The sequence below is a fragment of the Microcebus murinus genome, chromosome 5 (assembly GCF_040939455.1).
Source record: "Microcebus murinus isolate Inina chromosome 5, M.murinus_Inina_mat1.0, whole genome shotgun sequence".
NCBI classification, from domain to species: Eukaryota; Metazoa; Chordata; class Mammalia; order Primates; family Cheirogaleidae; genus Microcebus; species Microcebus murinus.
In genome coordinates, this window is record NC_134108.1 from 67,600,033 (window position 1) to 67,610,105 (window position 10,073).

At 38.9% G+C, this 10,073-nt stretch overlaps 1 pseudogene; it reads left to right on the forward strand.

The window, feature by feature from the left end:
* The first annotated feature begins 8,608 nt into the window (after window positions 1–8,608).
* Window positions 8,609–9,042, forward strand: LOC142870894 (large ribosomal subunit protein eL34-like; annotated as a pseudogene).
* Window positions 9,043–10,073: the final 1,031 nt, after the last annotated feature.

Genomic DNA, 10,073 nt, shown 5'->3' on the forward strand with positions numbered 1-10,073 from the left:
ACATCAAGAATCTGCATTTCAGAGAGGGGAAGTAACCTGCCCAATGTTATACATCTTGTTACGAGCAGCCAGGACTGAACCAGGCTTCTGACTCTAAAATTCACACTCTTCCAACCAAGTCTTGCTGCCTCATCCCATGAAAGCTCTTCCTGAGAGGCAGATATTCCCCTCCATCTATCTTAACAAACATCTTCAAATGAGAAAAAGTGGGGCAAAGACCTATCTAACTCCCAAAGCCCTATAATAATTTAGCCAATTAGTGGAGGCAGAGTGCTCTGAAAATGCCAGTGCAGCTCCTTATATGCCTGGGCTTTGTTGGGGCTTTCAGGCTGTGGGATGAAAGGCTCCACAGAGCTTCTATTTCCCACAATGGCCACTAATAAGGATTTCAAGAGGAGCAGGGAGCCCCATTCTTGGGAGGAGCCTTCAGAACCCTTGGCTGATGAGCTAATAGGAAAACGCTTCACAACAGAACTGTCTCCTATAAAGCTCCTGGTTAGCAAAGGGAGATAGATGGACCTTAAGCTTCCAGAATTGTCTCAATGATTTTTTTATAAGACATGCTGAGCAGAAAAGTGGGATAAGAGAAATCCTATTTAAAAAAAAAAAAAAACCATGTATTGCCTCGGAAGGATTTGAGTGGCATAAATTGAGTGTCTGATAGAAGACTGAGAACAAAGAAATTGAAATTTCCCAAATAAATATCAATGAAGAATTAAAAGTACCTACCATGACCTAAGCCACTGAGTCACCAGCTTCTTACAGAAGTTTTCTTTCATTGTTGTTAGCTCTGGAACAAACCCAACCAGGTGCCCACGTGAAGTGTCAGATTGACTGAATAGTATACAGCTCATTATGCATGTTGGAGAAAGGCAAGCTACTGATACTAGAAGGTGAAGGGGGGAAAAGCCTGGAGACAGCTATGGGAATTATTGTTCAGTTCTGCAGTCAATTTTAATATTGCTTCCACATTTACATCAGAGCACAATTCATTATGGCATGTTTTCCATATCTCCATTTCTCATCTTCTTCACTCTCCCCTTACTTCATCACCTTCTCTAGCTCATAGTGGTGTATCAGTTAGCTTTCCATATGTAACAACCACTCCTAGTCTTAGTGGCTTAAAATAACAGCAATTTTGTTTAGTCCATGGTTCTGTAGATTGGTCAGCAATTTGTGCTGGGCTCAGCTGGGTTATCTTCCTGTTCTTGTCTGGGCACATCCAGGCTGCTTCTTAGCTAGGTGACTCTGTTTCTGGGGCTGAATGGTTGTCAGTAGAGATTTATGACCCATCATCCTCCAGCAGGCTTAGCCAACCTTGTTCCTAGATGATTCAGCAGGGTCCCAAGAGCAAGCGCAGAAGTTGTACAAGGCCTCTTGAGGCCTAAGTTCAGAAGTGGCCTAGTTCTCTTCCCTGGCATTCTCCTGGCCAAAACAAGTGCCAAGTTCAACCAAACTCAAGAGGCAGGGAAACAGGCACTATCTCTTCATGGAAGGAGCCACAAAGGGTCATGGATTTAGGGAGGAAAATAATGGTGGCCCTTTTTTGCAAAAAATCTAACACATCTAGGATTTGGGGGAGAGGGCCACCATTCATGTTGTTTTCCTTAATCTTACTTTGCTTTCCTTCACCACTGCCTACCCATCAACTCAGAAAAATCTCTACAAGTTTTTGTTTCTTGATTCTGCCAAACTCTCCTGAGATGATCTGGTCAAGAAGATCTTTAGGCAGCTACCTCTCTCTGTATAGCATTTCTTTGAATGTCAACTATCTAGCTGACACAAGACAAACAACATTAGGAAAATAGCAGACTTCCAGAGCTTTAGGAATCCAGTTTATATTTTTTTTCTAAATTAACAATACAGTTTTCAATAGAGTCCAAAATCCAAACCACTCTGATATTCTTGGCACATTATTTGTTCTCAATAGCTTCAAGCTTACTTTTAAACCCTTGTAATCCTACTGGAAATCATTAAACAGTGAGTCATGGAAGCTCTCTGATGGCCTCCAATAATGATTTTACCATCCACACCAGAATGTTTTTAAGTTCCATTTGACAAATTTAGCCCATTGCTGAGATTACTTCTTGGGAGTGTCCCAGTTTTTTCTATACTGTGTCTCTATGAGGAGCCTCAGGGTCACTGAGTCCCTGGCACTCAAAGCCCTCCAGGGGCCAGCTGCTACAGTCTGATAAACCAAGGTGCCTCCTGAAAAAACACTCATTGTTGCCGCTTCTGCTCTTTTTTACATACTGGAATTTGTTCTGAGGCGTTCCCAGCCTCTCCTTTATAAATCTTCTGTTTGCAGAGCTTTAAGAAAAGAGGTCATCCTCAGCTCAAAGCCAGAGCTTGTTCTGGGGAACTGAGGTCCTTAAACCAAGGTCTCCATGTATATCTGAGTGCTTAATAAACACTGGAAATGCATAGTTCCAAGCTCTACAATTCAAATATTAGCAGAAATTATCATTTGTCAAATTACTTTGCAAGTTCTCCGTGTCTTCATCTCCTTTACCAATTGTTATCTTTATCTCCCTTACTAATTGTTATATTTCTTCTTGTCCCAGAGAAAGAGGCAGCCCTACTCCTCTCCATGACCCACTGTGTCTTTATATCACCCTATGCACCCCACAAACATCACATCATTAGTTTCCTCTCTCTTCTCTACGTTTCAATCTCTCCTCCCTTGGATCCATGCCCTCAGTCTATAGACATGATTAAGGGTTCCTATCCTAAAATAAACTCTTTCAACCTTTCTGCTGCCCTTTTTTGGCTGCCTCTCTACCCTCATAACTTCACTTCTTCACCTTCTATCCACAACCAAGCCCACCATAATTTGTCTTGAGTTCCCCCACCACTCCGAGTAAACAACAGACAAATCAAATGACCTTTTCTCAGTCTCCTTTCTATTCGTCCACTCAGGAGCATGTCACCCTTGATAACTGCCTCGTTAAGCTTTTTCCTTGACTCTTGAGACAGTGCCTTCTCTTAATTCTCTTCCACTTCTCTGTCTGCTCTTTCCTAGTTTCTTGCAGAGACCTCTCCTCCTCCACTTCATCCTTAGATATTGGCCCTCTTTATTTATTCTAAACTCTCTCTGGGTAAGATTCCCTTTCCCTACCAATCTTACTTAACATTGCACACTAAGTTCCATAGGCTTTCCAACTCAACACTTCCCAAACCAAACTTAATTTCTTCCTCCCCACAACCCTTCATCTCAACTTGATCCTCTTCCTTCATTCTTCTTAGTTAACAGAACACCATTGTCTTCCAATATTCATTCTTTCCTTTTATAATCATGGAAGTTTTATTTAGACACACAGCTATCCAGCTAAAGACTACATTTCCCAGAATTCTTTATAACTAGGTGTGGTCATGTGACTAGCTTATAGCAAATGGGACAAGTAATGCAACTTCTGGGGCATGCCCTTCTTATCCAGCGTGGATTCTATTGTCTACATTAAGAACTTTGAACAATGTAGTAATTGGTACCTAAAGTAAAGTTTATTAGTTTGGAGTTCTCAGTCATCAGCTGATCCCAAATGTCCTTCTTCCAGTTCTAGGGGTCCCACTCTTCCTTGTCAATTCCTACTTTACTTGAGAGAGCTGACAAAATTGTGAATTCAATGTATATTGTAATTCAGCAATTCACAGGATTAGACTCTGGATATGATTTTCAGCTACATAAATCCATTGCTACAAGAGACAAAAAAGATTCTCCTAGGTAATACTAGAAATTTCTTGGTCTTCTGATCAAAATTGACTGAGAATTTAAAGCTTGAACCTGTCATTTTCCTTCTTTATGTTCCCCAGGGCACTTTAAAGCAGTTAGCCAAAGCCACTGGACTTATATTCTCCATGTGCTCTCCATAATAATTTCTTGCAACAGACACTCCCAAAGACTTACACAGGTGATAATTTAACTCTTCTACCACAGGTAACAAGAACTGTCAATGTCCTGCCTTTAATAATAACTGGATTCTTACTGCCCTCAAAATCCAACTCAATCATATATTTAATCCCAAATTCTTCATTGCTTTGAGGGTCTATTGCTAAATTCTTCATTGCTTTAAGGGTGCTTGATATATAGGAAGAATGGCGCACATGAATGTTTGGATATCAAAGGAGCAGACTACAGTAAAGAGAGCTAGTTTCCTATCCCTATATATTTCTCCCCTTCCTCCTTAGTAGCAGAGCTCTTATTTTATTTGGAATGGCAAGGCAGTCAGCTAAAAAGCTACAGTGCCAGGACTTCCACTAGCTGAGTATGGTCATATATCTATGACATATGACCTGAATCCTGATTTCAGGGAATTGTCTCAGCAGAGTAGAATCCTTTGTGTCTTTCTGTCTTTCCTCCTGTTTCTGGCCTGTATCACAGATATGATGCCTGGTCTCCTAGCAGCCATCTTAGATTATGAGGTGATCTTGAGAATGAACATCATGGACTTGAAGAGTGGGACAAAAAGAAAGTGTCTGTGTTTCCAATGCCTGTAGAGCCTAGCTGCCTACTTTGAGACTTCATTTACATCAGAAATAAATTAAATCCTGTCTTGTTTAATCTTCTGTTATTTGAGGTTTTACTGTCATATGCAGGCTAACCTAATTCTAGCTGCTACATTCAATAAATGTTTCAAGGACAAAAAGATAAAGGAGACAGATCCTTGGTAATAAAAGAATGCAGGACTAACAGCAAAGTGGTTAAGGGCCCCAAGAATGTCCCTTACCTACAGAATGACTTTTGTTACAACCTTTTTGTATTAATCTTGTAAAGTGACTCATATCTTATCTTCATCTTTCAGTTGAGATAATCCAGGCAATAAGAGTTTAAAGAATCACTTCTAGGATTATGCAACTCTGTGCCAGAAAGGCAATTAAAACTCAGAGTACATTTGCCTATATGTGTAATCCCTATAGTTCCTCAATGAAATTATCATAAATATAAGAAGAAGGCCTTAATAGGAACAGCTAACCCTACTTTCCTCCATGAGTAGGACCAATTAAGATGATTTATCTCGGCATCCATTGGATAAGCCGAGATGTGAAGATTTATCAGGCAAGTGCCTCCATGGGTCACAAAAGGAAAGAAGTGGATGGCCCTGAAGACATCTTAGTCTTCCTCCAAACTTCCTAAAAAGCTCTTGACAGCATTTCATGGTCTACATGTTTTCTACCTCTCAACACAACCAAAAGAGTCTGAGAGAAAGGGTGTGGGTCAGCGCTAACATAGGTTTTAATCCTTTCCTAATAGAGATTTTTACTCATTTACCCAATATCTGGCTGAAACAGGGATCACATATGAAGGCTTTATGTTAGAAGTACAATGCCAATATTTGGTGAAAAGGAAAAGAGACTTTGCTTCACAAATTAAAAGTATAACAAGGGCTTCTTTTCCCCAATGTATAATGTTGTCTGCTTTGTCAAAGATCAGTTGGCTGTATGTGGATGGTTTTATATCTGGGTTCTCTGTTCTGTTCCACTGGTCTATGTCTCTATTTTTGTGCTAATATTATGCTGCTTTGGTTACTCCAGCCTTGTAGTATAGTTTGAAGTCTGGTAATGTGATGCCTCCTGATTTTTTTCTTTTTGCTTAAGATTGCTTTGACTATTTGGGCTGACTTCTGGTTCCAAATGATGCATAGAATTATTTTTTCTAGATCTGTGAAATATGACATTGGTATTTTGATGGGGATTGCATTGAATTTGTAAATCACTTTGGGTAGTATGGTCATTTTAACAATGTTAATTCTACTGATACATGAACATGATATGTTTTTCCATTTGTGTTATCTGCAATTTCTTTCCTCAATGTTTCATAGTTCTCTTTGTAAAGATCTTTCACCTCCTTGGCTAAGTATATTCCTCGGTATTTTATTTTCTTTGTGGCTACTGTGAATGATATGAAGGCTTTGATTTAACTCTCAGCTTGACTTTTATTGGTGTATAGGAATGCTACTGATTAGTGTATATTGATTTTGTAACCCAAGACTTTTCTGAAGTTGTGTATCAATTCCAGGAGTCTCTTGGAGTAGTCTTTGGTGTTTTCTAGATATAAGATCATATTTTCAGCAAAAAGTGATAGTTTAAACTCCTCTTTCCTGATAAATAATGCTGGGAGAATTGGATAGCCACATACAGAAGAATTAAACAGGATTCATATCTCTCACCACTCATGAAATTTAATTCAAGATGGATAAAGACTTAAATGTAAGGCATGAAACCATAAGAATACTAGACAAAAATGTTAAAAAAAAAAAAAACTCTTCTAGATATTGGCCTAAGCAAAGGATTTAAAAAGAAGACCCCAATGGAAATCACAGCAACAGCTAAAATAAACAAATGAGACTTAACTAAATTAAACAGCTTCTGCACAGCTAAGGAAATAATCAACAGAGCAAATAGACAACCTATAGAATGGAAGAAAATATTTGCAATCTATATATCTAATAAAGGGCTAATAACCAGAATCTACAAAAAACCCAAGCAAATCAGCAAGAAAAAAACAAACAATCCCATTAAAAAGTGGGCAAAAGACATGAACAGAAGCTTTTCAAAAGAATATAGACAGATGGTCAATAAACGTATGAAAAAATGCTCAACATCACTAATCATCAGGGAAATGCAAATTAAAGCCACAATGAAATACCATCTTACCCTGATTAGAATGGTTTTTATTAAAAAGTCCAAAAATAACAGATGCTGGCATGAATGCAGAGAGAAAGGAATGCTTATACACTATTGGCGGTACTGAAAATTAGTACAACTTCTATGGAAAACAGTATGGACATTCCTCAAAGAACTAAAAGTAGACCTGCCACTTGATCTAGCAATCCCACTACAGGGTATTTACCCAAAGGAAAAGAGGTCACTTTATCAAAAAGACACCAGCACTTGAATGTTTATTGCGGCACAATTCACAATTGCAAAGATGTGAAGGATGAATTAAAGGCCTTTTGCAACAATTTGGATGGAACTGGAGACCATTATCCTAAGTGAGGTATCTAAGGAATGGAAAAATAAACATCATGTGTACTTGCTATTAAATTGGAACTAACCAATGAGCATAAATTTGCACAGAGGGAAGTATAACTCAGTGAAATCAAGTGGGAGTGGGGGGAAGGGTTCGGTGAAAACCTACCTAGCAGGTACAATGAACACTATCTGGGTGATGGGCACACTTATAACTCTGACTCAAGCATAACAAAAGCAATCTATGTAAACAAAAACATTTGTATGCCCATAATATTTTGAAATAATAGAAAAAAATTAATAAAATGTAACAAGGCCAACTGAGGGTTCCTAAAATTGAAATCAGAAAACCAAAATGAACTTGATGCTTTTCCTGCTACAGCTAAGTCTGAAGGAGTTTTTTAAATGCAGGCCAAGTCAGTTTTCACAGTCTGGCTTATCCACCTGGGTGGATATAAGGATCCAGCATCCCCCACTGCCTTAGAAGGTTTGAAATGTTCAGTTGTGCATACTTTAGAATATATTTTGACATTGTGAATCTAAAAGGAACAGTCCGTGGTGAATAATATAAGACATCAAACAAACAAATGTTGCTTTGAAGACATATGTGTCAACAAGTCATTGATCATAAACTTCCTGTTAGAAATCAGCTTGCTGCCACTTCACAGAGGGTTCAGTTTTTCCTGCAACTCCAAAGTAAAACTTTCCACAAGAAGATCAGAGAAGCTCCCAGAAGGGATCTGAGGTTCTGAGAACAATTGATTGTTGATATTCTAGTATGAAGTGTTTTGATCCTACTTGGGAATCTTACCAATCAGGCACTATTGGACACATTCTTCAGAGGCACCAGAAAATCAGTGATCTCAAACTCTGACCTAAGGACAGCAGTGTTGCTGTGAAAAAATCTTTCTGTAGAACGAAATCTATTTTGACCATTAAACTAACTTGAAAGCATGGTCTTCAACCGTCCACTCACTGAAAGTCAATTCTGCGTCGATCTTCTTCATGCCCTGAGCTTCCCCTCTGCCAGCCTACTCACAGTTCCCTAATTGCACTGTACTTGCTCAAAACCCTGTGCCTTTGCCCATGCTGGTCTCTCTGCCAGCAATATCCTGCACTCACCCATTCCTTGCCTGGCTATTTCCTACTTGGCAACAGCTCCAGGCATCACTTCCTTCAGGAAGTTTTCTCCAACCACCTCTGGACCAAGGCACTAAGCCTCCTCTGAGCCCCCTGCCCCCTGGACATACCTGTGCCATAGCATTTATCACACTGGATTACAATTCTCACATCACTGAAATGGAAGTTCCACTTTTTTAATCTGTGTTGCTATAGTGCCTAGCATAGCGCCAGGCATGTAATAGGCCCTCATTAATCAACGCCTGGGTGGTAGGAGTACTACACCACAGGACGCAGTACCAATGGCACAGGACTTAGCATCAGAAACCCTGCCTCCAAGTCATGGCTCCATAACTGATTTCCCAGATTACTGAAAGTCTCTTACACTCAGTTGCCCCATCTGCAAAATGAGGATTATAATTCCATAGGATAGTTGCACAATTAAATAAGATAATATAGGTAAAAGCACTTTGCTATATTTCTATAATAACCACTTAATAGATGCTATTCTTTTTTCCTCTTCCGGGGTCGCTGTCTGCAGTTTAGGTACTCAAAATGGTCCAACGTTTGACATATCGCCGTAGGCTTTCCTACAACACAGCCTCTAACAAAACTAGGCTGTCCCGAACCCCTGGTAATAGAATTGTTTACCTTTATACCAAGAAGGTTGGGAAAGCACCAAAATCTGCATGTGGTGTGTGCCCAGGTAGACTTCGAGGGGTTCGTGCTGTGAGACCTAAAGTTCTTATGAGGTTGTCTAAAACAAAAAACATGTCAGTAGGGCCTATGGTGGTTCCATGTGTGCTAAATGTGTTCGTGACAGGATCAAGCGTGCTTTCCTTATCGAGGAGCAGAAAATCGTTGTGAAGGTGTTGAAGGCACAAGCACAGAGACAGAAAGCTAAATAAGAAAATGAACCTTTTTTGAGAAATAAAAATTAAAAGGCAAAAAAAAAAATAGATGCTATTCAACTATCCTTTGAGCATTATATTAACACAATATATAATTGCTTTGCTTTGAAAAAGAATTTGGTGGCATTACAAGTACGAAGAGATGTTTGCTATTTATTTCAAACTTGACTCAGTCTAAGGGAAATGAGTCTTCAAATGCAGCTTGACTCCTGCACTTCATCACTGGGTGGATTCCCCACCACGCTCCACATGCTGCCCACCTCAATGTTTCTTACTCATAACTACAATTCCCAAAGGACGGGCAGTCTCACACGCCTCATTTGTGAAATGAGGAGTCAGGTAAGACTATCACTCATCTGCCTTTGACTTATGATCTATTCATGCCAAGGTTCACATGGGGCTAAATGCTTACATGTTCTTGGCTTATCCCCAAGCCCTAGAACAGTGTTAAGGAATAGTAAGCCCTCAATAAATATTTCTTGAATGAACACATGCATGAATAGAAGAATTAATAATGCTTAGAATAAGATAATGATGATATTCTTAATTAATGTCTTTCACAAATTAATTTATGGTATTCTGGAATAAATAATTTGAGTATATCAGAGGGTACAAACTTTCAGTCATAAGATGAATAAGCTCTGGGGATTTAACATACAGGGGAAATGGTGACTATAGCTAATAACACTTCATTGTATACTTAAAATTTTCTGTTATAAAAGAGTAGACCTTAAGTATTCTCATCACACATTAAAAAGTGGCAACTAACTGAGGTGATGTTGATTTACTAGATTGTGGTAACCATTTCACAGCATATATGCATATCAAATCATCATGTTGTATACCTTAAATATATACAATTATTTGTAAATTATTTAATACATTCAGTAAATCTGGGAAAAATAATTTGAGTATACTTTAAATAAGAATTCCCACAGTAATGTTCAAAAGCAGCAACAGTTATTCCATTTGTTCTGTTAAGCTGAGGACAAAATGGTGCTTAGGCTATTAGGCTGAAAAAAAACCAAATGAATGGTGAGGGTCTTCTCACTAGAACTGTGGTCCCCAACTCCCAGT